Source organism: Lutra lutra, chromosome 4 (assembly GCF_902655055.1).
Source record: "Lutra lutra chromosome 4, mLutLut1.2, whole genome shotgun sequence".
Taxonomy (NCBI): Eukaryota; Metazoa; Chordata; class Mammalia; order Carnivora; family Mustelidae; genus Lutra; species Lutra lutra.
This window is the reverse complement of record NC_062281.1, coordinates 146,414,130-146,439,996: the sequence shown is the minus strand read 5'-3', so window position 1 is coordinate 146,439,996 and position 25,867 is coordinate 146,414,130. Positions and strand designations below refer to the sequence as shown.

Here is a 25,867-nt window from a genome sequence, read left to right as displayed (position 1 = left end):
ACACACACACACACACACACACACACACACACACCCTCCCTGTCTTCCCATGTCGAATGATTCTACTGTGACCACCTCCATGAAGACCTTCCTCCATGAAGTCCTTCCTGATAACTCAGACAATGGGATTTCTCCATGCTTGGAATTACCATGGCATTTTGAAGTCTTTCTCAGACATTATTCATGTTCTATCTCATATTATAAGGCAGCCTTAGTGATCTTCAAAAACACATGTATCTGGCCATGCCCCTCCCCTGCTTACAACCCATTAAAGGCATCCACTGCTCTCAGAATAAAATCTGAATTCCTCTTTTTTTAAAAAAATTTTTATTAGCATAGAATGTATTATTTGTTTCAGGGGTTCAGGTCTGTGATTCATCAGTCTTACACAATTCACAGCACTCACTGTAGCACATACCCTCCCCAATGTCCATTACCCAGCTACCCCATCACTTTCACCCCCCTCCCCTCCAGCTACCCTCACTTTGTTTCCTGAGATTAAGAGTCTCTTATGGTTTGTCTCCCTCTCTGGCTTCATCTTGTTTCATTTTTCCCTCCCTTCCCCTATGATCCTCTGTCTTGTTTCTCAAATTCCTTATATCAGAGAGATCATATGAAAATTGTCTTTCTCTGATTGACTTATTTCACTCAGCATAATACCCTCTAGTTCCACCCACGTTGTTGCAAATAGCAAGATTTCATTTTTTGATGGCTGCATTGTATTCCATTGTACCACATCCTCTTTATCCATTCATCTGCTGATGGGACATCTAGGTTCTTTCCATAGTTTGGCTATTGTGGACATTGCTGCTTTAATCATGGTGGTGCACATGCCTCTTCGGGTCACTACATTTGTATCTTTAGGGTAAACACCCAGTAGTGCAATTGCTGGGTCATAGGGTAGCTCTATTTTCAACTTTTTGAGGAAATGCCATGCTGTCTTCCAGAGTGGCTGCACCAGCTTGCATTCCCAACCAACAGTGAAGGAAGGCTCCCCTTTCTCTGCATCCTCACCAACACCTGCCGTTTCCTGACTGGTTAATTTTAGCCATTCTGACTGCTGTGAGGTGGTATTTCACTAAGTCTGGATTCCTTTAAGAAGGTTTATAGGTCTAGGCCCTTCCTACCTCTCCAGTCTCAACTTGTGTCCCCCTTATCCTCTCTCCCTAGCAATGAGACTCCTCTTAGTTCTTGTAACAGTGGGTTCTTTCCTATCTAGAGTTCTCTGTACATGCTGTGGACTCTTCTGCCTAGAATTTCCCTCCCTCCAGTTCTTTCTTTAGATAATTAATATTCATCCCACGAATCTCTGCTTAAATATCACATCCGCAAGGAATCTCTCTGATGCACCTCCAACCCCAGGACTAACTTAGCAGTTCCTGGGCTCCACTCCTATATCATTTCTGCTTTTCTTTCATACACTCAGCACAATTTAAATTATGTGTTATTAAAAAATAAAAATAAATAGATTATGTGTTATTGCCAATTTTCCCCACAAGATGTAATTACACGAAAAGAGGCCTATATCTCATTGGATGATTTTCAGCACCTAGTTCAGAATCCAGCACAGAGAAATGGAAATCCTGGGTCACAGTAAATGTTTTATGAGTGATTAAATAAATCTTCATTGTCTTGAGACCTATTGAGGAGAGATAGGAGTGCAGATAGGTAAAACAGGTAAACTAGTTATGGAGGTTTCCTTACTTGTGATGTTAAATTACTACTCTGTTGGTGTTCTGTACTGCACACTTAATTCTAAATTTCAAAAAGTTATCATTATTACTGAATTCAAGAGGAATATGCCCCCACTACTTTATGCCATACATAAAAAAATCATTTAGGTAATACAGATTAAAATGAAAAGATAAGGGACGCCTGGGTGGCTCAGTTGGTTAAGCAGCTGCCTTTGGCTCGGGTCATGATCCCAGCGTCCTGGGATCGAGTCCCACATCGGGCTCCTTGTTCTGTGGGGAGCCTGCTTCTCCCTCTGCCTCTGCCTGCCACTCTGTCTGCCTGTGCTCGCTCTCTCTCTCTCTCTTTCTGACAAATAAATAAATAAAATCTTTAAAAAAATAAAATGAAAAGATAAGAAGCTTCTAGAATATAACATAGGTAAATACTCATGTCCTAAAAGGAAGCAAATATTTCTTTTTTTTTTTTTTAAAGATTTATTTATTTATTTGACAGACAGAGATCACAAGTAGGCAGAGAGGCAGGCAGAGAGGGGTGGGGGGGAAGCAGGCTCCCCGCCGAGGAGAGAGCCCGATGTGGGGCTCGATCCCAGTACCCCGGGATCATGACCTGAGCTGAAGGCAGAGGTTTTAACCCACTGAGCCACCCAGGCGCCCCAAGGAAGCAAATATTTCTTAAACAAGACACCAGAAGCACTAACCCTAAAAACAAAAATAAATACAATGACACATTAAGTATTTTATTCTGTTCATTAAAACTTATTGACATGAGAAACAAACAAAAAAACTTATTGACATAAACAACAACCATTTTATTCCCTCTCCTGATTCTGTGGGTTGACTGAGCTCAGCTGGGCTTTTCTGCAGCTTCATGTTACGCTGTTTGGGGTCGAGTCATTTGGGCTCGAACATCCAAGATGTCTCTTTCCAGTGACTGGCTAGTTAATGCTGGTTATTGATTGGGAGTTCAACCAGTGCTGCTAACTCAAGAGTACCTACACGTGGCCTCTCCATTTGGCTCAGGTTTCTCATAGGCTGGTGTCTCAAAAGCAAGTCTTCCAATAGAAGAGAAGTAGAAGTTGCCCAGTCTCTCAAAGGCTAGGCCCAGAACTGCTATGGCATCACTTTCAACATGGTTAAGAGGTCACAGGGCAAGCCTAGATTCAGAAGGAGAGAGTAATAATAAACACCAGCTCTCAATGGAGAGAGTGAAAAAGAATTTATGGTCGTCTTTAATCTACCACAACATAATTAAGAAAGTGTAACAGCAAACCACAGTCTGGAAGAAGATGTTTTCAAAACATATATGTTATGGGTTGAATTGTGTCCTCCTCAAAATTCATATGTTGAAGTCCTAACCCCTAGTACCTTAGAATGTGACCTTATTTGGAAATAGAGTCATCACAGATATAATTAGTTGACATGAAGTCATACTGGAGTAGGGTGGACCCATAATCCAATGTGACCAGTAGCCTTATAAAAGGGCAGATGTGGGGACGCCTGGGTGGCTCAGTTGGTTAAGCAGCTGCCTTCGGCTCAGGTCATGATCCCAGCGTCCTGGGATCGAGTCCCACATCGGGCTCCTTGCTCATCAGGGAGCCTGCTTCTCCCTCTGCCTCTGCCTGCCATTCTGTCTGCCTGTGCTTGCTCTCTCTCCCTCTCTCTGACAAATAAATAAATAAAATCTTAAAAAAAAATTAAAAAAATAAAAATAAAAGGGCAGATGTGGATACAGAGACACACAGGGAGAGTGGCATATGAAGACAAAGGCAGAGATCTACAAGCCAAGGAACACCAAAGATTGCCAGCAAACCACCCAGAAGCTAGGAGAGAAGTATGGAACACAGGTTTCCCATAGCCCTCAGAAAGAAACAACTCTACAACCACTTCATCTCAGACTTCTAGCCTCTAGAACTGTGAGAAAATATATCTCTGTTGATACCCAGTTTGTGGTACTTTATTATGGCTTTCTTAAGAAACTAATATAATATACAAAGAATATCCGCAAAGGAATAAGAAAAAAAAAACAATCCAATAGGGAAATGAACAAATGTTTAAACAAACATTCACAGAAGAAGGTATTTGAAAGGCAATGATATGAAAAAGTGCTCAACCTCATTAGTTAGGGAAATGCAGATTAAACCTCGATAAGGTATCACTGCACATTGTTTAGAATAGCTTATAGTAAATATGTTAATAATACAAAATGTTGGCAAAGATGTAGAGCAAATCGAACTCATAAATCTTGTTCCTGGAGTGTAAATTGGTACAACCACCTTGGAAAATTGTCAATAGCTACTAAAGCTGACTATATATGCACTCATGATTCAGCAATTCTACTCATAGACATAGACCCAATAAAGATGTGTGCATATACATCATATATATAAAGCATATACATGCTTCACATCATAAAGCACAAGCATGAATGATAATAGCAGTACTATTCATAATTTCCCTAAACTGGAAAATATTTAAGTTTCTGTCTGGTGTAGAATGGATAAACTATGGTTAAGTCCTTCAAGGGGATACTACACAGCAGCGAAAATGGAACTACTGCTATTTAAAACAATATGGAAGGGGTGTCTGGCTAGCTCAGTTGGTAAAGCATGCAACTCTTGATCTCACGGTTGTGAGTTTGAGCCCCATGTTGGGCATGGAGCCTACTTTTTAAAAAATTGTGAAAAAAAATTCGGAAGAATTTCACAAAAATGAATGATGACTACCAAGTACAAAAAGTATAGACTGTATGACTCCATTTGATAAAGTTTAAATACTGGAAGAACTACTCCATGATAATAGAAATCAGGATTGTGGATATCTTTGGAGATGGCACAAGGGAGATTTGGGAGGTGACAGTGTTCTGTTTTTCAAATCTGGATATATTTACAAGGCTATGTAACTTTGTGAAAATCCACTGCATTGTGCTTTATTTGGGTGCTTTTCTGTGTTATAGTTCAATGTAAAGCTTTATTTAAAAATTAAATAAAAATTAAATAAATACATTCCAAAGTGTCAGGTCATCTCCACCCACTGATAACTGGAAATACTAGCCGTGCCTTTCACATTGGTAATGATTTATAAATGTGCTGTCCTGGAAAAGCATTCTGAACATTTTTGAGGTTTTGTAAAAAGGAAAGAGACTCTCAGTTCAATTTCTTTATCTTTTTATATAATGAAGCTTTGTTGTGTATGTGAGATAGTCGATATTGATTAACTATTTAAAACTTGGGTTAAGTCACAGCGTGGACAATAACGTATTAAACAAGACCTCTGATATTAAGTTGGGAAGCACAGGTAAAATCCATTGGATGTCAGAATTAGTTATCAAACAGATCTCGACAACATCATTTGCATTCTAAACTCCATGTGAATGGCAGCCTATACTCTATCCTTCCTAAGCATGCAATTCCTCCAACCTCAGTTCTCTCTCTGTGTCACTTCCAGGTGGTTTTACACAGAGCATTCTCTGCCAAGGACAGTCTTGCATAGCTCTTCATCTAGCCAGCTCTTTCTGAATCTAGTTCATATGTCACCTGACCACTGAGACAGAGTATCTCTGAGATGACCCCCAGGGATCCCCTCCTTTTATTCATGTCCTGTGCAACCCCATCCCCTTGAGTATGGGCTGGACCTAGTGATTCGCTTCTAAAAAATAGAATATGGCAAAAGTGATAGGCAATCACTTACAAGATTAGGTTGCAAAAACACTGGGTTGCATCTTGGGCTCCCTCTCTTCTTCCCTTATTCTCCCTCTCTTTCTCTCGGAACCCTTATTCTGAAAGAAGCAACGGTTGTCCTGAATAGCCCCATGGAGAGGCAAGAAACTGATGTGTCTAGCCAACATCCAGTGAAAATGTGAGGCCTGCCAACAGCCAAGTGAGTTTGCTTCAGGGTGAAACCCTCTTCCCCAAGGCAAATATTGAGATGACTGCTGTACCACAGGGTTTGGCCGCAGCCTTGTGAGGCCTTGAGCCAGAGGAGCCAACTAAACTGTATCCAGATTTCTGACCCACAGAAGCTATGAACTAATACACATCTGCTGTTTTAAGAAGCCAAAGTTTGGAGTATTTGTTACACAGCAATAGCCAAATAATAAAGCCCCCGCCTATACCTCTCTCACCCCAGGATAGACTCACCACCCCTGTTGTACCCAGGGCCTCCCACAATCAGGGCATTATCATACCTTATGGTAATCTACTGCTTGCTTGCCTATCTCTGCCATGAAAGGAACTAGGAACCATGTTTTACAAGCTTTTTCATCCCAATTCCCACAACTCAGTTGTACTCAGTAAGTATTTGATTGACACGTGAAAGAATAAATACATGATAGCTATTTCATCTTGGGAAGTAACAACCTCTCTGATTCTTAAGCTTTTTATTTGTAGAGTGATCAAATTTGTAGAAACATTTCAGAGACAGAATGAATATGAGTTGGTAAATAATCCAATGTAAAGAGTGAGGAAAAAGGAAGAGTCAAAGTTTGGACAACGAGGTATCCCTAAGAGAGAGAAAGAATGCCAAGAGAAGAGCCAGTTGAGAATGGAGATTGGTGAGCTCAACTTAGTCCATGGTGAAACTGATGTGTCTTTGAACACATCCACCAGGCTGATGGGTCTCCAGTCTGATGCTTAGGAGAGAGGACTGTGGTGGGACAGATCTGGGAGCTGATGGCACATAGGTGGTAACTGAAACCCTGGGAGAGAAGCCAGGGCGCATGTCATGTAAGAAACCAGACTATCGTGCATCTGCCATGCTTTGAAGAATCCAGACAGGGAGGCCATGTTTAGTTCTCTGGTTAGAAGACATCATGGTGCAGAGAAAAGCTATATTGTGTGACCAATCTGACTTACCCTCAGAATGCATGAGCATAATAAAATGGTTGTTTTATGCCACTAAGTTTGGGGTAATTTGTAATTTATTACACATTAATATTACCTAGGATAATTACTTTAGTGAAAGTGATTTCCATGGAATGGCCAGGACATACACCAGAGTGCATTAGGTGGGGAATGTGTAGGAGGTGAGGAAGGGGTTCACACATGAGTAGACTATAGTGAGGGGCAGTCAAATTGGAGAGTGATAGAAAGGGTCTTAGGAGGGCTCTTGTCAGAGGGAGTAACCTAGACAGGTTTATAGAACAAGAGGAAAATGTCAGAGGAGTGGGGGAGTTGAAGGAGAGAAGAGTCAGCAGGGGGAGGTAAGGGGAGGGGCAGGGCACAGGTTGAAGAGCTGGACTTGAGTGGTCCCCACTGTGACTAGAAGAAAATAACTGGAAATTTGTCCAGGGAAAGAAGGCATAGCAGGATAGCCACGTAAGGGAAATGATGGTACTGCTGTGAACGCAGTTCAGGATCCCCTGTAGGGTCTGGACTCCCACCAGGAGGACAGACAGGCTGAAAAAAGTAGAAAGGATGGGGCGCCTGGGTGGCTCAGTGGGTTAAAGCCTCTGCTTTCGGCTCAGGTCATGATCCCAGGGTCCTGGGATCGAGCCCCACATCGGGCTCTCTGCTCAGCAGGAGGCCTGCTTCTCTTCCTCTCTCTCTCTCTCTCTCTCTCTGCCTACTTGTGATCTCTGTCTGTCAAATAAATGAATAAAATCTTTAAAAAAAAAAAAAAATAGAAAGGAGGAAGGAAATAGAAGGACCGAAGAGCTGGGGTCTCTTGGAGATCAAAGAGCCAGTGTCATGGGTATGACATCGTGCGATAGTTAAAAGGATGTGAAAATGGAACCATAACAAGCTCCGGGGTTGGGTCTGGGAGTGGTGGCTCAAGTCCAGAGAAGGTGAAGTCCCTTAGAGTTAGGAAGACCTAAGAAGTAGCAGTCTAGTCAGTAGTTTGAGCATTGAAATCTCCTAGGGTGATGCAGAACTGGAGCTGGAGAGGAAGACTGAGAGCCAGACCATGAGTGATTCAGGGAGTGAGCTTGGGATGGTTTTCAGTGCTTAGGAGGAGAGTGGTTGGATGGCATGAGGCTTAAAAAAAGATAGGAGTGAGGACGAGGATTGGTACAGAGTGACAATGAAGATCCAAGATAGGCCACCACTGTTTTACTGAACAGGGAAGTGGGTCTGAGAGGGTAAGCCACTTTCCCCTGAAAAACCACAGAGGAAGTGATGACTTCTGTTAAGACAAAAGTGATGTGAGTCTTCAGAATGGATGGAGGGTTCAGGAGAGTGTAATGGCTAAATAGGGTTTGGGAGCAGAGTGAGTAAGAAACACGTGGAGTCAGAAATGGTGGTGGCAGGGGGCCTGTGGATTTGAGGTTAGGAAAGGGCTTTTTGCCTTCAATCAGGGACCCTCCAAGCCTTAAAGGACTAGAATAGAGGCAAAAGCCTGCGTTAGTTCCTCCACCATTCAAGGGCAGTGCTCCTCCCCCAAGGAGTCCATCCCAGTCCTGTGCTCCTCTCCCCCCATGAGGCCCCTCCCCCGTGAGGCCCGTCCTATTGGAGCCAGGAGGCCCAATGTGCCTGGCAGAGAGGTGATTGTCTGCCAGGGACACCGCAAAGAGGGGTGTGAGGGGTGGGCGGGAGTGGCGCCTGACTGTGGGACCCCCTCAGACAGTCTGAACATCCTCGACTCAGGAAGTTACACAGAGCAGTGGATCTTCCTGTTATGACTGTTTTGCTATAAATGAAAGAGAAAAATATGAGAGTTCTTGAACTCTCCTAAGAGGAAGACAATAAAAAGGGAAAAGACAAAAAGCTATCTGACCACCCACCTGGAAGCTCATTTTAAATAACTTTGTGTGGCTATTTTAAGACAGAAATGGACACGCTCCTATTAATAAACCTGGTTAAGTCCGTCCTGTCTGCAGGCAGGGTGACCCTGAAAGCCTCTTTCCCTACTGAATCCCTGAGAGTAATAAAGAGAAGAGGTGTGCACCTGTCAGTGGAGAGCCCCACACTGGTCATTGCAAGTAGAAAATTCTACAGGGAGATTCCGCAACCTCTAATTTCACCTTTTGCCCTTCAGAGAGGAGTTTAAAGACAGCAGCTAAAGGAAGGGCTTACCCAAGGCAAGGCATGCCCCCGTAACACCCCCAACAACTTGAGGGAGGGGGCTCTTTTCTATCCCCATTTTAGAGATGTGGAAACTGAGACTTAGAAGAGTACCTTTGTCCCCAGTTCCCACGGTTAGAAGGAAAAGCTGGGATTCGAAGCTTTTAGCTCCCCACCAAGGTTGTGTAACCACTCCATAGCATTGCCTTCCTTCCTGAGGCATGATTTAGATGTAGGAAGGCCTTCAAAGTCAAAGTCTTGCATCGCCTCAGATGTGGTTGGGAGGCAGCTCTCCACATGCCAGGACTCTCCACTTCCCTCACACAGTTCTTCTGTGTCTTTGTCATAACCTGCAAAGCCACCGTGGACCGAAGATCCGGTCTCCTTTAACCCAGGATCTTCCCACCATCCCGCAGGAAGCTCACCTCCTATTCTGCCAGACCCTGGTTTCCAGGAACAGAGAGCCACTCCCATCCCTGAGGAGAAAGGGAAGAAGGTGGAATCAGGACTGGAGCGAGTGTCCAGGTGCCTGGGTGCTTCCGTGCTTCATGGACCACATGGCTTCCTTCTCTGCTTCTGCTTTTCCCCCTGTCTTTCCCAGAGTCTCACTGCTCTCTGCTCACCTTCTACTAACCAGTTCTGTGGTTAGTAGACTCCGAGGCTCTGACTCCACTGGATAGAACCTTCCAGTGCATTCCTGTGGCCTCCTGCCTGGCTGCTGACTGCCTGCGTGTCTCAGCATTTCTTGGTTCAAATTCCTGAGGTGGGAATCTGATTGGCCCAGCTCCCTTTTTGTGCTCCCTTTTTGTGCTGGGCCATAGGTCAGAGGTCACGGGCAGGCCTGAGTTGACTCAGATGACTTCCCGAGCTGTACTGGACAGCCCCGGGTGGGACACAACCCAGCAGAGGAATGTACCCCCCCCCCACCCCCCCCCCCCCCCCCCCCCCCCCCCCGTTTCAGCCACGGCTGTTCGTTGAATTGTTCCTTTATGAAGGACAATAGCCAACATTTGTAATGTACTTCTGAAACCTCCCCTGGCCCTGGGGCAGGAACACAGCCTTTTGGAGCCTTTAGAAATCAGGGTTTTTTTTTTTTTTTTTTTTAAAGGTTTTATTTATTTATTTGACAAGAGTTCACAAGCAGGCAGAGAGGCAGGCAGACAGAGAGGAGGAAGCAGGCTCCCTGCTGAGCAGAGAGCCCGATGTGGGGCTCGATCCCAGGACTCTGAGATCATGACCTGAGCCGAAGGCAGCGGCTTAACCCACTGAGCCACCCAGGCGCCCCAGAAATCAGGGTTTTAACTGCTGGAAATGGTAACTGGCAATCAGCCCGCTGTCACTCCGCTATTGGACTCACTGTTGCGTCATCCCGCTCTCCTTCAAACTGCGCCCCCCACCAAAATGTCTGTCTCTGGAAGCTCCCCAATACTGCCTCCTGTGTTAGCAACGACACCCATCGGCTGCCCGGTGACCTCTCTGTGCTGTCCTGTTCCCACCGCACACACCGCTGGCACTCTGGCAGACGTCACTGTGTCCCCCGGCCCCAGTGTTGTCTCTGAAGATCCCGTCAGCACCCCCGAGCCCTGACTGCAGGGGGAGGGTTCTCTCTCCTTTCGTTACGTGCTATCAAAGGGGGTCTCCTTGCTCCAGCCTCTGATGGCCTGGCGGGGTTGGGGGGGCTTGTATGAACCCGCTCTTTCACTTGTTCTTGTGGGTCACTCTCCCTCGGACCCCCCACAAGAGCGTGTCGGGGGCTGATAGGCTGGGGCAGAGTTAAGGGAAAATGGCAGGTCTTCCTCTGTGCTGCCTCCACTTGGTTATGCCGAGGGGATTCCCTAGACTCTGAGGCTGGTAGACTTGACCTACTACCCCAGAGTCTGTCCCTCAGTGGTGGAGGTAGCTTACAATCCACTGCCACCCAGCCAGTCTCCCCTGTCTGGCAGTGGAGAGTCAGGACCAGCTTTTCGCTCTGCTTAGAACCTGGCAAGAGGCATGGTGGTGTGGCCTGGAGCCTGGGCTCTGAGGTGTAGACAAGCCTGTCCTGGGACCACTGCTTGATCTGACTGTTTGGAGTCTCTGAGCCTTAGTTTTCTTATCTGTAAAGGGCGGGTTGGGGGGGGGCACTAATAATCCTAGTCTCACTGGCACTGCTGTGGGACTTACACAGAAGGAGGTTAATGGACCTGTTCCGCCCACTGGCAAGAGCTCTGTGGGTGGAGATGTTGTTATGACCCCAAGGACTAGAGTCAGATCCCTCCATGGGTCCAAGGCCCGGTGACCCCATTGCAGCCGCTGTCCTGGCCATTGCCTTCCAGGGTCAGACGAAGGAGGCCTTTGGGGTAAAGAATAGCACAGGACCATTACCCCCACCTCACATCTGGTGGGGAAACTGGCCTGCAGGGAGGGAGATGAGCCCTTGAGTTTACCCTGGTCTCCTCTCGGTGCCGCTGTCTGCCTAGTCTTGGGGTCACATGAGAAGTAGAAACAGTAGGAGATGTAGGGAGAGGAATGGGTGGAGACATTGGGTCCAGACAGCTGTGGATTTAGGGCAGTGGGTTCGGCATTCACAGGTGCTGGAGCACCAGGCATGTTGCTGGGTGTCTGCTCCCTGGCAGCCCGTCCTTTATAAGGGACGTAAGCCTAGCTCTTGTAGGTCAGCGGGGAATGGATGGTGTAGACTTAAGCTAATACTGAAGAGCACATTTTCAGGAGCCAAGCTGCATGCGTTGGAATCAGAGCTTCGCCCACAAGCCATGTGACCTTGGGCCAATTACTCCAAGCCTCGGTTTCCTCATTTGCTAAATGAGAGTCAACAGTAAGTAGTACCTATTACGTAAGGTAGTTCTGAGCAGTTAATTAGATAATACACACAGAAAGTGCCAGAACAGCATCTGGCATGCAGCAAACATGTTCATTATTGTTATGAAACCCATCCGTGTCTTATCTTCTCTCAAGATTGTAAGATCCTCAGTAATATTAAACTCTTGTTTTTCTCACTGTAGGTCAGTGTTGGTGATAGGAAAATGAATGAGTGAATGGAAAGTAAACTTCTTTATAAATCTCCAGAGAAGAAGAATTTATTAACAGTGCTTAGACATACATGATTTTATGCATTTACTGAGGCCCAACCCCTCCATGTGACTAGACAGATACACACCCACAGCTCTACACACCTCCTTCCCCACATACTCCCCCATCTACCTGTCTCCGCTCCCCTATCTACCCCTCTCAATCCCTTTTCCCTCCCTCATCTACCTACCCACACCTGCACTCCCGCATACCCCCATACCCACACCCCTTCCCATACCCTCCCACATGTCCCACCCTCCCGCTACTACACCTCATACACACAAACACATGCACAGCCCCTCACACACATCCATATCCGCATCTACACAAGCATGTGTGCATGCACACACACTCACACTCACACAGGCGTACACATACTCTCATCCTGAAGCAATCTAAGGAATATGTTTGCCTTCCACATTTATCCTTCGGGTGAGTGAGGAAAAGTAAATATGCCTGCAGGCTGCTTTGGGTCTTCAGCCCTTACCCCTTTCTGTCCCTTCTCTCCTCACGTCTCTCTACCAGTTCCTTTCTCAGTCAAAAGAAAAAGGCCATGGGAGGTCTGGACCTAAGTTTCTCCGAGGACACTGAAACGAAGCCATAGTTCAGAGGTCGCTGAGAGTCACAGTCACCTTTAATTTCCTCATTACAAGGGAAAACTCATGTCTCTTTGGCTACCTGACTGAAACTATTCTCAACCCCAGAGGGGTACAGCAAGGCCTGCTCCAGAGCAACTCAGCTGCCCCCGGATTTTTTTCCCCTTCAGGAGATAGTCTCACTAGTCTTAGCTCATCTCTGCAATGGTTTTCACATTGCCTAGAAGACAGAGAGAAGAAAACGAACTTATTTTTAACACAAATATTTGTTATAAATATTTAACAGTTGTTTATATTTGAGTGACATCATTTAAACCTCATAGCACTATGAGGTCGGGTAGTTCTTCATTTTACAAATGAGGAAACTGAGCACAGAGGTGTTCAGTGACTTGTCTAAAGTCACACAGTAAGTACATGGTGGAGTCAAGATTCTTCTGACTCCAGACCCACAATTAAAAGTTGAAAGAGCCTCTCTAGAATCTTAGGCCCAGGGAACACCTTTGACAGAGCACAGCATTGTCTCACAACGGCCTAATGACACACACGCCCTTTCCTCTGAGGGGCTTCAGGATGAAGCCACATGTGACAGCTAGCTCTGCCTTTCTGGGGAGAAGCAAGTACTTCCTCTTGATTCGGACAAGAAGCTTTTCCCACTCTCCCATCCACCTATCCAACCATGCTCTCACCTGCCTCCCACTCATCCATTCACCTACCTACCCATGTACTCCTCCATCCACCCCCACCCATACATCTAACTTAAACTTTTCTTTTTCTTCTTTTCCCATTTTACTTTTTAAATTTAAATTCAGTTAATTAACATATAATGTATTATTGGTTTTAGAGATGGAGGTCAGTGATTCATCAGTCTTCTCTAACTCCCAATGCTCATCACATCACGTGCCCTCCTCAATGTCCATCATCCAGTTATTCCATCTCCCTCCCTCCCACACCTCCAGCAACCCTCAGTTTGTTTCACATGATTGAGAGTCTCTTATGGTTTGTTTCCCTCTCTGATTTTTTCTTGTTTTATTTTTCCCTCCCTTCCCTAATCATCCTCTGTTTTGTTAAGTTCCACCTGTGAGTGAGATCATTCGATAATTATCTTTCTCCGATGGTCTTATTTCACTTGGCATAATACTATTATTGACATAAGCCCCAATTTACTCATCCATAAAATGGGGATGGTTGACTAAGGTTTAAGTAATGCAAAACATGTTTATTACCCGACATATAGTAGGTGCAATAATGTTTACTCCATGGATGTCTTTTGCTTTGTAAAGGAGTCGATTTCAGGAGGATTTTAATTCTTTGAAATGTCTCATTCCTGTGGCTGAATCATGTTTAATGAGCTCTGTCCTTTGATTTATTGCTCTGGGGGCCTGGGATGATAGGACAGCTCTGGGTCCTTTTTATTAGATGTGTCTCTGGCTTCCACAGAGAACAGTGGAGAAGTCCTGTGGAGAAGCAAGGGGAACAAAAGTCAGGAGCCGCCTACAGGCTGGGTCTTCAAGAAGCCAGCCCTGAGGGGTGGGGGCTGAGGAGCAGGAAGTTTAGATTAGCTTCCTCATATTTCCTCCAGACCCTATTTCTCAAGAAGGAAGTTTGTCTAACACTGAACTATAAAAATCTGCAGTTGGAGCTTTGATGTGTCTTCTTTGCAACAAGTCCCTGCCTGGCCCTGGGGAAGAAGGAGCTAGAGAGCTTGAGGCTTGCGTTTGGACTGCGGTGACAAAAACTGACCAGGCCTCAGCCTCCCTTGTCTCCTGGAGATGATCATTGTGGAAATGGTTATGCCTGACATTCCTACGGCACTTTCTAGTTTGCACAGAATTCCCACATGTGCCATCCCATCCCAACCCTACGTGGCGGGAAGGACAAGCAATTTTAGACTATAAGGGATCAGAATGTGCCACCCCAAAGCATGTCATTTTGTCTTAAGGATTATCTTGGGCTGAAGACAACTGAGAAACAGCAGACACCAAAAAAGCACTCTGCCTTTACCCCCTGTTTTCCTAAAAGCAGAACACAAAATTCCATTTGTAACAGTATCTCCCTCTCCTGCACCAGGCAGGGAAGGCCCCAGGAGGACAACTCTTAAACTCTTCACTGTAAGAGATAACTCTAGACTCTGAGCAGCTCACACACGGCCCCAAGAGGCAACTGCTTAACACACCTGCGGACATAGCCCTTATCTTCTAATCATTTCCCCATTTACCGATCCACAATACACACCCCCTGAAGGTTTAGACCTCGCTTTCTTTGTCTTATCACTGCTCTACAAATTTATTGTCCTTCATTAAGATGCTATATCATATATGTCCCAAACTCTAACCATCCTTTTGAGCTGCTCATGACTAAGTTTTTCCCACGTGTGTGCACAATGCGTGCACACATAAACCCTGTATGCTTTTCTCTCACTGATCTGTCATTTGTCAGTTTAATTTCCTGGGTGAACTGTAGCACCCAGTAGGGTGGAGGAAAACTGCCTATCAAAGAGAAGAAGAAAATAACAGAGCATCCAGCTGGTGGCCCTGAAATCACTGAGGCTCCAGCCCTGCTCTTCGGCCTCCAGATCCAGACCCCTTCCCACCATCCCAGAGGTCCTCTTTTTACCAAGCGCCTGGACACTGGGAGTTTTCTCACCACCTTTAAGGCAGCCAGTGAGACTTCCAAACTCCCTTGGAGAGACCTCTCTCTTCATTTTTTGTTGTTCGCAGTGTTTAATTCATTCAGATTTGTTCTACAAAGCATCTGCCTTGTACCAGGAAGCTCAGTGTTCTGAGCAAATGCAGGCCCTTACAATTCAGAGGATAAGAGGCGTGATCAGGAGCAGTGTGCTCCAGGAGCATCAAGTTACCCTGCCAATAGCCTCCCAGAGGAAGTGAGTCAGCAGCTGAGACCTACGAGATAAGCCAGAGTGATTCAGGCAAAGGGAACAAGAAGAGAGGGTTCTGGGTAGAGGGAACCCCACCAGCAAAGAACCAAGATGCAAAGAGCTTGGTGAGTTGGGGAAACTAAAGAGGTTCTGTAGCTGGCAGGTGGAATAGAAGGAGGCAGAAGGGGGATGGGGAGCGATGGGATGCAAGGCTGAAGAAGGGCAGGGGACTAGCGGTCCTAGGCAAAAAAGTTGAGGAGGTAGTCTTTATCCTAAGAGCAGGAAGCCTTTGGAGGGTTTTAGCAGGGGCTTCCGATGGTGACATTTCCATCTGACTGAGTGAGAAGAATGTTTTGGAAAAGGTAGGAGGTGAAGGGCTCAAACAGTTTGTTTTTCACTGTTTTTTCAACGTATCTTCAGCAGTAGACCAAGAACTCCCAGAAAGCAGAGAATAAGTCAAAAAATCAGGTCTTCAAGTAGCTTGTGCTCCCACAGAAGTATGCTTCTGGAAGAAACAAGACTTTATAATTATCACTAGACATTGGGTACCACCATGTGTCAGGCAGAGCCCAGACAGACTCAGGCCTGTCCTCAAGTCGAGCATGGCCTATAGTCAAATAAACCCCGCCCAGGGATCTGCATCAAGTCCCACGGGGACACCGTGTGGGTGCATGGCTGGCTCTGTAGAGGCTGGAAAGGCTTCTCAGCAGAGGTGGCATCTGAGCTGGGTCTTGAAGGATGGGGAGGAGTTTGTTGAGTGGCTAATTTTTGACCAAGTAATAAAGATCTCAACTTTCTTAAAGGACAGTCAAGTGAGGGATTAAAGTGGCACAGGGGAGATATTTGTCATGACTTCCCCATGCCTGCTTCCCTGCTCTTATGTGTGACACCTGAACCCCCCCCATCCCATTCTCATCCCCAGCTGCCAACCCAGCAGCACTGGGACTTCAAATCTGTTCTGTCCTCTGACACCTTCTTAACATAAAAACCTGAAGGAGACTTGGTAGAGTATTGCCATTAAGAGCGCATGGACCTGGCTTCAAATCAGGCTGCTGCCACATCAACTTATTAGGCAAATCACCTTGACTCACTTAGACCCTCGGTTTCCTCATCTGTTTGATGGGGATAGTAGCAGTATCTGTATTGCAACATTGATGGGAAGATTCCTGTATAGTTAGGACACCGTGGCGTCTCAGCTCCAAAACCCTTCTGTACTCTGCTTTGTGATGACAGGGCTGGTCTCAGCGAATCCCATTTCTGCTAGTCCAGCTGGCTCCCTCTTAAATTCTGCCAGTGGGGGTGCTGGAGGGGGAAGATAAGACTTCTGCCTTCTTGTCTGCTTCCTGTGGGCTTCCTATCTGAAGGAAGAGATCAAGAAGTCTTCTCAGGGGAGATGACATCGGAACTGGGTCTTGAAGCAGGGAGGAGTGGCTATGAGCATCACCCCAGCAATGCTTTCACCTGGTTTGTAGTTTCCAACAAAGCATTAGGTTCATCACATCCAATCAGAGACACCAACTCCAGTCTGGCTGTGCCCCCTGTTCACGTGTCTGAGTTCCAATCATGAGGTCTCTCTCCCAAGCCTCTAACTTAATAATGGCAACTTTGCCCCTTGTGGTCCCTTATCCCTAGGGTAATAGCTGCTTTCTGAGGTTGCTAGCTTGGCTATGCTTTATAGTGCTCATCTTACCCTTTCAGTTACCAGGTTAACGACTTTATACCCAGTCAACAATCTTCTGTTAATTCTCTCTGTTCAAGCCGCTCATGTGGTTTCTGTCTCTTGGGTGCACCCTGATTTTTTTTTTTCAGATTTTATTTATTTATTTGACAGACAGAGATCACAAGTAGGCAGAGAGGCAGGCAGAGAGAGGAGGAAGCAGGTTCCCCTCTGAGCAAAGAGCCCAATGCGGGGCTCGATCCCAGGACCCTGAGACCATGACCTGAACCGAAGGCAGAGGCTTAACCCACTGAGCCACCCAGGCACCCTGCACCCTGATTCTTATAATTAACTACATATATTAAATGTTTGGTGTATACTAAACTCTCAATGAATACTGCTTCTTCTCTAGTCCCTTATGGATTCCTAACATTCATTCATTTATTCCTTCATTCATTCAGCATATGTTGCTTCCTACTATGTGTCAGGCCCCATGTGAGGTACTGGAGTGCAGAGCTGAATAAGGCAGAGTCCAGCCCTCAGAGAGCCTACAGTCTGAATGAAGGAGACGACCAAGGTCATGAGCCCCCCTCAGCTGTGGTTCTTGGCACCTCTTCCACGAAGCTCCCATTGCTGATCTCACTGCCTAGTTACTCCATGTCCCAGAGCGCCCAGAATCCCGATGTCCAACCATACAAGTATTCTTCATCTGGTATATTTTCAAACACCTGTTGAGAGACCTCCAGAATTAAGACTTGCGGTAAGGTTGACTTGATACTATTTTCTGTTGTTATTATTTAACTGCACATCTTACCACCCTTTTAGATGGTAAATTACTTGAGATTTCCCCCAAATACCTGGGATATGATAAAAGAACCCATAAAAGACAATGAATGAATGAATTCATCTATTTGATAAATATCCCTTGAGCTCTTCCTATGAAGCAGGCCCTGGGATAGGTACTGGGAAGACCAGGACAAAGAAGATCGACGGGGTCTCTGCCCCCAGTGAATGGATGTCTGTCTGGTTCAGCAACTGCACAGTCTCTGAGGACCCAGACTTTCGTGGGGCAGGAAGTGCTTCCATTAGTCTGGTCTAAAGCAGACTTTTAGGCACATCCTTGGCTTCCTTCCTAGTGAGCTGGCCAAAGTCTTCAGTGGGAGATGGCTGCCCACTGTGGTTTAGGTGATGTCCTGAGTGCTGGTGGCCAAAGGCTATATTTAAATACTAAACATTTGCATTTTTAATGTTGACTAGAATTGGCAAGGCTGTGATAACCTTTCCAAACTGATATTGGTTTTTACATGATTGAAACAGGCCTGGCCTTAGGCTTTTCTTAAATGGAAAATTTAAAGTATTTTCAATATCAGCGAGAGTGCAGAACCATCTCAGAACACTGTGCCCTGTTTTTAGTCTCAGAAAATACCACCTCCCTCTCTTATGCACACTCAGCACGTTTGCTTTGTCAGCTTGTCAGCCTTCCAACTTTCACTAGGTCCTCTTCACCCTTCTGGACGATAGACGGCATGAGGACTACCTGTCTTGTCTCACTGGGTGCAGAAAGGAAGGAAATAAATGCTCAGAAGGATTTAGGGAAGCCCAGAGGTGCAGTGGAAGGAGTTTTGGCCTTCCAACTAGCTTCAGATATCTTTTTTTTTTTTTTTTTTAAGATTTTATTTATTTATTTGACAGAGAGAGAGTACAAGTAGGCAGAGAGAGAGGAGGAAGCAGGCTCCCTGCTGAGCAGAGAGCCTGTTGTGGGATTCGATCCCAGGACCCTGAGATCATGACCTGAGCCGAAGGCAGAGGCTTTAACCCACTGAGCCTCCCAGACACCCTATCTACAAATATCTTAATACCTGCTCTACACCTCTCGAGCTGGGTGGCTTGGACACATTGCTTACCTCTGTGCTCCTCCTTTTCCTCATCTATCATGTTGGAATACAAATGCTATTTCATGGGTTTGTGTGACATTCGAGTGTAATCTGTAAACACACTTAACACCCCATCCCTGGTATTTTGTTAACGCTCAGGGGACATTAGTTCTTGCCCTTCCCCGGGCAGTGACCTGATATCAAAATCAGACCCCTAAGCTCCTGGCTCCCAGGTATCTTTCCAAGAGGCTCACAGGACACAAATAGGCCCAAACATACATATTTGGGTTAAAAGCAGGATTTATTGCCATCTGCATTCTACTGTGACTACTCTTATTAACCGAATATGCCATGACAGCCTGTCTGAAGACTTCCTGGCATCTCTATTTTTCCTTGCCTGTTTTCATTGTAGTATAAGTCTCCACACCATCCAATATGGTAGCCAACGGGTACATGTGGCCATTTAAAAATTTTTTGTGCAGCTATTTATATTTAAATTAACATATTTTTAAAAGATTTTATTTACTTCTTTGAGAGAGAGAGAGAATAGGGAGAGAGAGAGAGAGAGCATGAGAAGGGGAGGGTCAGAGGGAGAAGCAGACTCCCTGCTGAACAGGGAGCTGGATGCAGGACTCGATCCCAGGATACCAGGATCATGACCTGAGCTGAAGGCAGTCGCTCAACCAACTGAGTCACCCAGGTATCCCTTAAATTTAAATTAAATAAAATTTACAGTTCAGTTCCTCAGCCACAGAAGCCCTATGGCAAGGGCTCAGGGACCACATGGGGCTGGTAGCAACGAGCGTAACACAGGATACAGGCCTTGTCCCTTATCACAGGAAGTACTGTTGGAAAGTGTAAGACACAAAGAGTAAGAGAGGAAAGAGAGGAAATAATAAGAGAGAGGAGGGGAGAGGAGAGGACAGGAGAAAAGAGGCAAATTGGTTTTCCAGAGCAGTCCTCATCCATGCACATCTTTGCACATGTTCATCCAAGCATGGAAATCAATCTCTGTGTATTTGTACATTTTGAGGAAAGAGGCAAATTCTCTTCTCTGAAAGAGCCAGTGCCTGAGAATTTTTTTAATTTCGTTTCATTCAACAAATACTATCATTTAAAACTCAGATATGAACCTTTCGTTTCCTGCATAAAATAGGTCTGTGGCTTTTTATAGCCTACTGAAAAGCCCTAGATCCCCACCATGTTTCCAAGGTCATCATGATGGACTCCCACTACCCTTCCGGGCTGCTTTCTCACTGTATTCTGTCCCCACTCACCGCAGACACACATGGGCCCTTGTCCCGACTTGCCCGATGACTGCCTTTCCTGATGTACCTCGTGTTCAATACTCCGCCTTAGCTTCTGCTGAGCCCATTGCCAGGAATATCCAGGAAAGCATCAACTCCACCTACAGACACTGGTGAAAACACAGCTCAGGTGCATCCTCATCCCTCTTCCTTCCCCAGTTCTGCTTGTCCGATGTACTTCTAGGTCCATCATTTTTCTCAGAGCATTTGCTCATTTGTATCCATGTCTCTTTCCCCATCTCTATCCACTGTATCCCCCAGCAATAGTGATTCTCAAACTATGCATGGAGAAAATACCAGATTTGTTTCTTTGTTTGCTTAGTCTTTGTAAATTTCCAATTTCCAATCCACTGCAGACTGATGATTTTGTAAAATAAAAGGAAAGTTTTTAAAAACGCAAAGACACAAAATACAAGCCCTAGTTACTTTATTGTTAGACTCAAATTCTTAAAAAGTTTTCTAAACTCTTACTCTCAATTTCTGTTCTTTTCTCGTCTTTGATCAATAACAGTTTTCAGACCACCCTTGGAAGAGTGATGCCCTCCAGGCTCTGTGAGAAACTCTACACATGGACACACTTTATGGAATCCTTTGGAAACTTTCTGCCAGTGTTCTTTCAAATATCTGAGGGGATGCACAGAGGAGTGTCTTTGTAGAGGGGCCTGGTCTATGGTGATGCAGGCAGATTTGGGGGGATAGATCCCAGTTCTCTCTAAGTGGCATCATGATCCTTGCTGCGTGACCTGAATGTGGACTTGACGTAGTCTGAAGGTAGTCTAAGGTTCTTAAACTTCTTTGTGCCATGGATCTCATTAATAGTCTAGTGAGGCCTATGGATCTCTTCTCAGAATGTCTTAATGTTTAATGTCTTAGATGCAGAAAATAAATCCACAAGATTATAAAGGAAATCAATTATGCTCCATACAATTATTAAATGTGTGGTACAGGAATGTCCCTTTATTAACACATTAAAATAATATCTGGTGGTGAGCAAAATATGTACTATAATTCAAAGTATTGATGAGTGTAAAACTATATTTCAAGTTTTCTACAACTGTACTGTGATTTGAAAATACCCGTGATTTCTGTTATGATCACCATAGATATGTCTAATCCTATTGTCATTTGTCGCTTATGTTCAGGAACTGTTTAATTTCAGCAATTTTTTCCATCGCCTGAGGTCCAGACAAAATGTCTCCTAACTCATTCATTGATTCAATAAGTATTTATTAAGTACTTCTATGTACCAGGCATCATTCCAGGAAAGGCAAAGTTTCTGCCCTTACTGAGTTTTCACTCTGGCTATGAGTCAGATAACAAATAAATTAATTTGGGGTGCTCAGGTGTTGCAGTCCGTTGAGCTTCTGACTCTTGGTTTTGGTTCAAGTCATGGTCTCAGGGTTTTAGAATGGAGCCTCGTGCTTAGCACTGAATCTGCTTGTCCCTTTCCCCACTCTCAGCTCTCTTGCACACTCTCCCTAAAATAAATAAATCTTAAAAAAAAAATCAATATCGTTGATTCTCCGTATTTGCAGCAGTTACATTGTACAAAGTCACTGTGAACCAGGCTCCTACAGGAAATACAGGGTTACGCTCTTTGAGTCTCTGGTCACATTTTCATCAACTGATCAAAATATAACCTTCTTTTATGTGTGTTTCTGTTTAAAGACACCTCATGTAATGTATATTGTTAATTTGCTAACATTGCCCTCATGGCCAACAGCCCTGTAAACTATAACTACATGTAACAGTCCCTCAGAATAATACACTGCTTAAACTATAACTTTAACTAATGAGGAGTTGTACTGGTCACGCAAGCATGCTTAAAGATGACCTTGAGGAAAAACATGTACTAGCAGCATGCCTGTGGTGGAGGGGCTGAGACGTCGAAGCCAAACGGCTGAGAACGCCCTGTTTCCCTTTTTCTCTCCGCAACCTCAGAGAAAGCCTCCTACTAAGGTAATCCACTTAAGTGAGTTTGCACAACTAGGAATCCTCTGCTGCTGGACCAGACACACCTCACTCCTTCTCTTGTTTACTTTGTTTACCTCTAAAACTTGTGACCAACATGTGACTCACATTCCTTCTGTTTACCTACTAGACATATGGCTAATGTATAACCTTTCCTTCTCCTTTGTTGTCTTGTATCTAATAAATACAGGATTGAGGAGTTGTTTGGGGTGACAGTCCTTCTTTTACAGGTGATTTGTTTGTGCCTCATTCTTCTCCCGTGCACGTTAGGAAAGCGGCAACTACAGGCCTGAATGAAGCTTATCCAGCACGTGTATTTTCTCCATCAGGCCCACCACAGCTTGCTTACTTCAGAGCACTCCACGGCATTTCAGCACTATGCTCAGGGGCCATTTTAACCAGTAAAACACCAAAAAATAAAAAATAAAACAATAAAACACAAACATGTGAAAACATGGCACTAAATAGACCGTAAAAAAGACTCACTTCTGGGATAAGAGCTGAAACAAGGAGGCAGAGGGTTGTCTTGCTTGACCTCCGCTGGGAACGCACTCATCGGGTGACTCAAATTTTTTCTCTCTTTGGGTGTCCATGAAAGACCATGAGAACACCAGAAGAATAGATTTTAGGATCATAAATGAATTTTAACAAGTAATTGGATTCACACAAACAGAATCCACAAATGATGAGGATCACATATAGATGCACAGTATCATGGTAGGTAGTAAGGGAAATAAAGAGAAATTATCACAGGGTAAAGCTGGCAGTTAATTGAAATGGTCAAATTTAGAATGTGTTCTGAAGATCGAGAAACAAGATTGACTCTAGAATTGGATGTGGAGTATAGGGGCGGGCAGGCGGGTGAGTCCAAGATTTTTGTCCTAAGCCACTGGGTAACTGGTGATACCATTTGAGGTTGACTGAGATTGAGAACAGTCAATAAGTGAGCATGGACTACACGTTCTTTAGCGCACATGATGCTTGTGCTGCAACAGTGAACACACAGAAGCATGTTTTGCCTGGAGTAACATTGGGAACAGCCCCTAGGAGGTATCATTGTTCTTTTATTAAACAGATTGTCCCCCAGTGCAGAAAAGGAACTGAGTCGTGCTCTGCACAGTAATGGGGCTCATTGACTCCAGAGGTAGGGAAGACATTCTGGCAGTTCCAGAATTCTCTCCTGTAATAAGGCTTTACAATGGTTATACTGTGTCCAAAAAATATTATCTGTCATCAGAAAACACGTATTTCCTTAATTTATCCAGACCACTAATAAAATGGCTGAGGAGGACTAAAACTCATGCTGGTAGAATGTGGAAAAGGAAGTCTAACCTGTAGGATCCTCACTCGTCTTTTTTTTTTTTTTTAAGATTTTATTTATTTATTTGAGAGAGAGAGATGGCAAGGGAGAGCAGGAGCAGGGGGTGGGGGGAAGAAGAAGCAGGCTCCCCACTGAGCAGGGAGACGATTGTGGGACTTGATCTCGGGACCTCCGGACCCCGGGACCATGACCTGAGCTGAAATCAGATGCTCAACCAACTGAGCCACCCAGACACCCCCCTACCTCATCTTTAACCATGGGACCTGGAAACCCTTTCCCCAGATGGTTCTTAAGTCTTGGTGACCATTGGTTGGAGCCTTGTGGCCTTACCTAGAAGAAAATAACTCAGATTAGGTATTACTTGGTGGGGGGGATGAATGAGCTCAGTGATTGATACCCTTCCTTGAAGGTGGGAAGATAGCTCTTCTTTGAAAAGTGTATGTTGGGGCACCTGGGTGGCTCAGTCAATTAAGCATCTGCCTTTGGCTCAGGTCATGATCCAGGGTCCTGGGATCGAGCCCCATGTCCACTCCCCACTCAAGAAGGAGTCTGTTTCTCCCTCTTCCTCTGGCCCTCTCCCCTACTAGTTCTCTCTCTCTCTCTCTCTTCTCTCTATCAAATAAATAAATAAAATCTTAAAAAAAAAGAAGAAGAAGAAAGTGGATGTTGAATCAGATGGTTAGTGCTTAGGAGAGAAGATACAAACAGAACCTGGTTAGAAGCAGGAAGTGCTCACCAGGAGATCTACTCTGTGAAGGGTGCAAGTCTAAGGGTGCCCAAGTCTAAATGTTTCCAGTCTTCCTCTGGTGGAAGTCATGTATACCTGCATAGCATGGAAGGGTAGCCTCAGGAAGACCTAAAAGGCCTGGTGGTCAGGGAAGGGAGACTATGCCTCTCAATCTTCAGGTGCCAGTGGGGAAGGTCTCATTCTATCAAGTTACTATGAGTTTCAAATAGTGACCAGCAATAAAGAGAGGGAGCCCACAGAGGAAATGGGAATACCTAGGAAATATACATGATACCAGCCATAGTGGACAACCCAGAGAGATACAATGGGACCAGACCTGTGGGCCTGTAAGTTAAAGAAAGCTGTCCTCTGAAAGGGGAAGTGGGTGCCTGACATCTGAATTACACATTCCTACCCTTCCCCCTACCATTAAGCTGTGAGTTCCTTTAAAAATTTTTTAAAATTATTATTATTTTTATTGAATCATAGTTGACACACAGTGTTATGTTAGTTTCAAGGGTACAGCATAGTGATTTGACAACTCTATGCATTCTGTTGGGCTCACCATAAGGGTAGCTACCATCTGTCACCATACAGTGCTATCACAATACCATTGACTATATTCCCTATGTTATACCTTTCAGCCTGTGACTTACTCATTCCATAACTGAAGCCTGTATCTCCCACTCCCCTTCACCTATTTTGGTCCCCCTCCTCCAAACCCCTCCCCTCTGGCAACCATAATTTTGTTCTCTGTATCTATGAGTCTGTTTGTTCTTTTCTGTTCTTTGCTAACTCATTTGTTTTGTTTTTTAGAGTCTACATGTGAGTAAAATCATATGGTATTTGTCTTTCTCTGACTTATTTCATTTAGCATAATATCCTCTAGGTCCACCCTTGTTGTTGCAAATCTTTTTTACGTCTGAGAAATATTCCATTGTATATACACCGCATCTCCTTCATCCAGTCATCTATCAGTGAACGCTTAGATTGCTTCCTTATCTCGGCCATTATAAATAATGCTGCAGTAAACATTGGGGTACACGTATATTTTCGAATTGGTGTTTCATTTTCTTTGGGTAAATACCCAGTAGTGGAGTTACAGGATCATAGACTAACTCTATTTTTTTGTTTCTGAGGAGCCTCCATACTAATTCCACAGCAGCTCCACCAATTTTCCCACCAACAGGACACAAGTGTTCCTTTTTCTCCATATCCTCACCAACATTTGTTATTTCTTGTCTTTTTGATTCTAGCCATTCTGACAGATGTAAGGTGACATCTCACTGTGGTTTGATTTGCATTTTGCTGATGATGAGTGATGTCAAGCATCTTTTCATGTATCTGTTGGTCATCTGTATATCTTCTTTGGAAAAATGTATATTCAGGACCTCTTCTTTTTTAAAAAATTGGATTATTTGGGGTTTTTTGGTGTTGAGTTGTATTTTATATATATATATATATATATGATATTTATCCCTTATCAGCTATATCATTTACAAATATCTTCTCCCATTCAGTAGGTTGTCTTTTTGTTTTGTTGATGGTTTCCTTCACAGTGCAAAAGCTTTTTATTTTGATGTAGTCCCATTGGGTTATTTTTGCTTTTGTTTCCATTGCCTGAGGAGATGTTACTAAAGCCAATGTCAAAGAAATAGAAAAATGTTACTAAAGCCAATGTCAAAGAAATTACTGCCTGTTTTTTTTTTTTTTCTAGGAGTTTTATGGTTTCAAGTGTCATGTTTAGGTCTTTAATCTATTGTGAGTTTGTTTTTGTG

General features: G+C 44.5%; 1 protein-coding gene and 2 long non-coding RNA genes across 3 annotated transcripts in view; 1 reads left to right on the top strand and 2 right to left on the bottom strand.

The window, feature by feature from the left end:
• The window catches only part of KANK4 (KN motif and ankyrin repeat domains 4), an 82,276-nt gene extending 72,967 nt beyond the window's left edge, over window positions 1-9,309 (bottom strand). The window contains exon 1 of the mRNA XM_047723751.1: window positions 9,118-9,309. The gene's annotated coding sequence lies outside the window, so the exon portion shown is untranslated. The remainder of the gene's footprint in view (window positions 1-9,117) is intronic.
• Window positions 9,310-13,340: 4,031 nt separating this feature from the next.
• On the bottom strand, window positions 13,341-15,153 carry LOC125096804 (uncharacterized). Its single transcript, XR_007126402.1, has 2 exons — window positions 15,001-15,153; window positions 13,341-13,811 (listed from the first exon to the last, which is right to left on the bottom strand). It is a non-coding gene; the product is annotated as an uncharacterized LOC125096804 (long non-coding RNA).
• A 95-nt stretch (window positions 15,154-15,248) lies between these two features.
• LOC125096802 (uncharacterized) lies at window positions 15,249-21,978 on the top strand. The gene is made up of 3 exons (XR_007126401.1): window positions 15,249-15,357; window positions 17,351-17,649; window positions 20,582-21,978. It is a non-coding gene; the product is annotated as an uncharacterized LOC125096802 (long non-coding RNA).
• Window positions 21,979-25,867: the final 3,889 nt, after the last annotated feature.